Below are 6,000 nucleotides of genomic sequence, written 5' to 3'. Positions count from 1 at the left end.
GCTTCTTTAATCTTCTTATCTCCTGGGTTTAGTATTAACTCCTGTTCTCTCTTCCTAATCTCTTCCTCTAGTTCGTTTCATTTTCCCCCATCTACGTCTATGTATCCTATTTAAATTTATTAGGACTCCTCGCATTTATGCTTTACTTGTATCCCAAACCATTTCCATAGATGTACCCTTATTCGTGTTAAAAACAAAGTATTCTCTCAACAGTTTTTTACATTCATTAACATTTTTCTCATATCTAAATAAATTTTCATTTAATCTCCAAGACCTTCTAGATTCCTTCCTAAATTCCAATTCCATCCAAACTGGTTATGATCTGTTAAGGATCTGGAACATATCTTCATCTTCTTTACCCTGGAAAGCAAATCATTTGTTGTTAATATGAAATCAATCCTGGAAAAAGATTGACGTCTATCAGAAAAGAATGTAAAGTCCTGTTCTCTTTCATTTCTTTCTCGCCAGATATTTCTTAGCTCCATATCATCCATCATATCGAAAAAAGACTTAGGTAGTTTCACTCGCATTTGGATATTTTGCAGGAAACCCTTCTTGTCTTTCTTGGTATCCAAAATTCCGTTCCAGTCACCCATTAATATGTAGGATCTATAGTCCCATTGTATTAACTTAGTATGGAGCATTTTGTAAAATTTGTCTTGTTGATTGGGAGCATATATTCCCATTAAGAGCATCTTTTCCCCATCTAATACCAGTTCTATTGCAATATATCTTCCTTGGGGGTCTGCTTCAATTAGTTCAGCTTTCATGTCCTTTCTTAGGTATATAACTATACCATTTTTCTTCTCCGAGGCGGAGGCAAGTCCGAGTCCAAGTCACGCATTGATCAAATATTTCTGGTCAGTTGTTCTAATATGTGTCTCTTGCAGGCAAATTATATCATTCTTAAATTGTTTCAAATAATGGTTTATTTTCTTCCTTTTCTGTGGTGAATTTAAGCCATTAACGTTCCAAGTTAAGAATTTAGTTGTCATTTTTAGCTCCCTGAAGCTTTTTAAGAGCCATCTGGAAATCCTGTAGTTTGGTTTTCGGCCTGGCTCCTCCCACCGTTTCTGAGATAAAATCTGTGACTTCTTTAACTGTTGCGTATGTTTGTTGCAAAGCGTTGCTTTTTTAACCCTTGTTCCATACGCCTAGTGACCACACGGGTTTGCCTTTGCTCCTTCGCTCCCTCTAGTTCCGGCAGAGGAAGTTGGTACACCAGTAATGATCCTTGGGTATCTTGCTGTCTGTTCTATCCTTTTTGCTCTCTTTCTCTGGGTCCTGGAGGAGGGGGATGTCCAGCCTTCAGTATATTGCTATAAAAATCTTTAGCCTTCCATACTGAGTTAAGACGATATCTTTGTCCCTGGTAGTTAACTGCTAATCTGGCTGGAGCTTTCCATCTGAACTGTAACTGATGGTTTTTGAGCTCATCCACTAAGAAGGCATAGTCTTTTCTTGATCTCAACATTTTGGGTGGTATTTCCTTCAAAACTATCAACTCCTGGCCCCCAATTTGCAACTTGGTTTTATAAGACTCTTGTAATATCAAATTCCTCGTATCCCTTGTGGCAAAATACACCACAATGTCCCATGGGAGTTGTTTCTGTCTGGCAAGCCATGAATTAACACGATATATCTTGTCAATTTGCCAGTCAAAGTCCCCTCCTGGCTGTCCCATCAGTTGATCAAAAGCTTCTGAGAAAATCTCCTTCAGATTTTCTTGGTTTTTCTCTTTAAGGCCCCTTATCCTTAAAGCAAATTCCATCTGTCTATACTGCAATGTTATAATTTCATTTTCTGCATCATCAACCTTGCGTTGGACCACATCCATGTATGTTACCAGGTTAATATTGGAATCACTAAGATCTTCCAGTTTATCCTCCATTCCTGATATGTAACCAGATAAACATTTAAAAGCCTCTAAAATATCATCTCTAATTTCTTGATTACGGATCTGGACCAAACCCATGACTTCTTCCAACATCTTCTTGGAAGCAACAAAAATCTTTTCCTGTATTTTAATTTCCATCGCAGCTGCATGATCTTTTAAAGCATCATTTAATACTTTTTGCAATATTTCTCAAGTCAAAGGTTCCCCAGCAGGAGTGGGGTGTGTGTGAGGGGGAAGTAATGACTGTAATTTAGTTGTTGGAGCAGGTGAACTTCCTGCGCTTTTCGAGGTGTTAGGTGGTTTAATTTGCTTAGAAGCCATTTCCTCAGTTAATCTTATCTTGCACCAAATTAATAAATCCAGGCAAGCCGCTTGTTCCAGTTATTACTCTGTACTTTACTAATAAATCACTGCTGATTTAATGATATTTAAATGATCTTGAGCTCTATAATAGTTTGAGCTCAGTGAATGTCTGTAACATCACAGCACAACCCCGCCTACAAAACTCTTCGGCGCCATCTTTGTCTTTCTGCCACGTAGTTTATTAGAAGGAATTTTTAGGAAAATGGTGTTAAAGTCTGTAATACACACAATTAGAAGTTCTCCAGTATTTGTCTGCCCGTGTTGGAATCAGGTACAAATCAATCGTTGAGCAAGGGGTGGCCGTACGCCTTCGTTCTGCAAAAAGGCAGAAAAAATCCCTGGCGCGGAGTTCGCTGGGTTGTAGGGCGGCTCACACCTTCCACACCCCAAATTTATCTCCTGGGGGAGGTTAAATGGAGCACTTCCCAAACTCAGCTTCTCACCCCTCCTTTACCCAAAGGAGAGGTAATTTGTCAAACAGCTGATGGATGCTGTTTAGACAGCTTAACACAGCCTCGGGGCTGGAGCTGCTAAAAAAGAAACAGCTCCCTCAGACAATGCCCAAACCAGAAGTCGATACAAACACCTTTTTATTGAAAGGTAAACATTTGCATTTGGCATGCTTTTGATTAATGTGATTTTTGCTATTTTATGCACGCTGATAATTTTTCTAATCTTGGCTCATACTTTGTAAATTTGAGAGCAATATATGCAGCACTCAGGTCCTCTGTTAGTCCAGGGAGGGCAAACTCAATTTCAATTAGGGCCTCATTGTGGTTAACTTCAGAGGCCATGGTGGGCATGGCCAGCTCCCACTGCTGCTGTGCTCGCTCTCCTTGGTTACCCATGGTATGTGCAGGAGGGCAAAGTATGTGGGTCAAAGGGAGCCCACTCTCCTTACGAGACCTGGCTTTGTAACCAAAGCATCCTCAGTGATAGGATGGGAGACCATCAGGACAGGTCGGGAGGAGGGAACAAGGGGATGGTAAAAGGCAGCAGGGCTGCTGGTGATCAAGTGCTAAGGTAGGATTTACCTCCCACCCTCACTCTCATTATAATCTTCCCTTCTTTTTTCTTCCCTCTTCATTCTTTATTCTTCCTTCCCCTCTTTCCTTTTTGCTTCCTTGCTCCCTTCCCTCTTTCCTTCTTTTTCTTTGTCTTTCTGTCCCTTCTTGGATGCTCAAATGCAAAAGAGGTACAATTCCTTGCCTTTTAATGAAACGTGACTTTCGCTAGTAGTTTGTGGCCACTTAAAAGACTGAGAACAAACCAGGCTCAGTTTATTCCATGCTTGCATTTCATGGGGACAGACTACAGTTCAACAAAGCTGTCAAAATGATGGCTCTGATAGTTGATCAGAGCTCCTCTGTTTTTTATGTGCAACAGCTTTAGCATTTAAGAACAGAGCTAAGTTAGTTGCTTCTCTATTAATACATAATAATTCTTAAAAGAGCTCTTCCATGGTCTAATTCAGTCTGGAAATATAGCAAAGGAAACTATTTTTCCCCACTTGCTTTTTCCTGTTTTCTCCACTGGAAATAGCTGTTTGCAACACACAAGGAGGAGATACTTTTCTAAGAGCTCACAATTCAAGTATATCAATGTGCCCATGAAGTATTTTAGGGTGGGAAGGCCTTGTGGATCCTAGCGATAGAACAGACCCTCAAGACGTCCCCAACCCACTAAGGTACCTCCTGCTTCTCCCTCTCTTCCTACAACAAGGACTCACTTACTTTGCAAACATCTGTCTCCTCTCTTGTGTCTCTATTTTTTTTGCCTTTGAAGAAGGGAGAGTTGGCTGGGAAATTCTTTTAGTGCTGAGAATGGACACTCCTGGGTACTATAATATTGTGCAGATTCAGGCACCCATCTCTTTTGCAGAGCCAGGGACCCGAAACTTTCATTCTAGATTGGTGCATGAGGCTTTCCAGGTTCAAAATGGGGTGCGGAAAGCGCATGGGGTTTTTTTCCGTTTTGGCCATGGAAAGCCTGCACCAATCTGGAAGCAAAAAAACCCTGCAACTGTTAGAAGGCTGAAGGAAGCCTCCAACTGAGCAAGGAAGCATTGTGGGGCCAGGCCATTCACACTCACTTTCCACGGGAGTTTGCTGCACAATGTGCTCCCGTCCCGCATACAACCCCCCCCCACATGCTCATGCATCCTCCGCCCTGGCCCTCAGCATAGGCCGAAAACCAGCTGGCCAGCAGGAGGCGCACCTGCATATGTATGCTAGTTGAGTTGGGCTGGGGCAACTGGCATGCCCACAGAGAGGGCTCTTCATGCCACCTGTTGCACACGTGCCATAGGTTTGCCATCATGAGTATAGAGTCTCCTGGCTGTGCAGGATGTTGGACTAGAAGATCTCCAAGGTCCCTTCAACTCTGTTATTGGATTGTTTTGTATGAGCTGTAGCTTCCAGATTTTCTTCAAAGGTAACTCCATGTAAAGCATGGAGAACCCCCTGATTGATGTGAAAGGTGCACACAATAAACCTAGTACACATGATAAGCCTGTGAATTCTTAAAGAAATGATCTGCCGGTTTGATATAATGAAGGAATTTGACAAATAAGCAGTCCCTGTTATTCATCAAACCTCTCTGGACAAATTATAACCTCATAGTTAATCATTTTATTTCATGATTGCCAAAATTATGTAAATAAATGTTGCAAGGTTATTTTTTCCCCTTGGCATCAAAGAAGACTGATTCTGTCTTTTTTTCAATCAAATGAACAGAATAGAGCTGGAAAGTACTTTTATGGTCTTCTAGTCCAAACCCCTGCTCAAGAAGGAGACCCTATACCATTTCAGACAAGTAACTGTCCAGTTTCTTCTAAAACCCTTCAGTGATGAAGCACCCACAATTTCTGATGTTCCATTGGTTGATTGTTCTGTTAGGAAGTTTCTCCTTGATTCCAGATTTCTTCTCTCCTTGCTTAATTTTCGCCCACTGTTTCTCATCCTGCCTGATACTTTGAAAAATAATTGACCCCCTTCTCCTTGTGGCAACTTTGCAAATACTGGAATACTGCTATCATATCCCCTCTAATCATTTTCATAATGTGGTGATCAAAATTAGATGCAACATTCCGGGTTTGGCCTTATTAAGGCTTTATAAATATTTTGCATGATTTTGATTCTATGCCTCTGTTTATACAACAAAGGATTGTATTAGCTTTTTTAGCTGCTGCTACGCACTGCTGGCTCATTTAAGTTATCATCTACTAGGACTCCAAGGTCCCTCTCATGGTTTTTGAGACAGGTTTTGCCTAATCTATACTTTTTCTTGCTTGTAATTTTAATCCATGTAAAATCTTGCTTTTTTCCACATTACATTTCATTTTGTTGGATAGGGGCCATTGCTCAAGTCTGTCAAGATCTTTTTGAGCTTGTCTTCTGGGGTGTTGACTATTCCTACCAGCTGCAAATTTGATGAGTTCCCCTTCTATTCCCTCATCTAAGTTGTTTATGAAGATATTGAAGTGTACTGGCCTAAGACAGAACTTTGTAATACTCTTCTGCTTACTTCCCTCCATGTAGATGTAGTATCATTAAGAAGTACTCGTTGAGTATGGTTTGTTAGCCAGTTACAAATTCATCAGGTGGTGATGCTGTCTATCCCACATTTTTCTAGCTTACCAAGAAGTAGATTGTGGTCTACTTTGTCAAATGCCTTGCTGAAGTTTATCTCCACAGCATTTTGCTGGTCTACTAATTTGGTCACTTTGTGATGAAATGAAG

The sequence above is a fragment of the Thamnophis elegans genome, chromosome 3 (assembly GCF_009769535.1).
Source record: "Thamnophis elegans isolate rThaEle1 chromosome 3, rThaEle1.pri, whole genome shotgun sequence".
Classification (NCBI taxonomy): Eukaryota; Metazoa; Chordata; class Lepidosauria; order Squamata; family Colubridae; genus Thamnophis; species Thamnophis elegans.
This window is presented reverse-complemented; position numbering follows the sequence as displayed.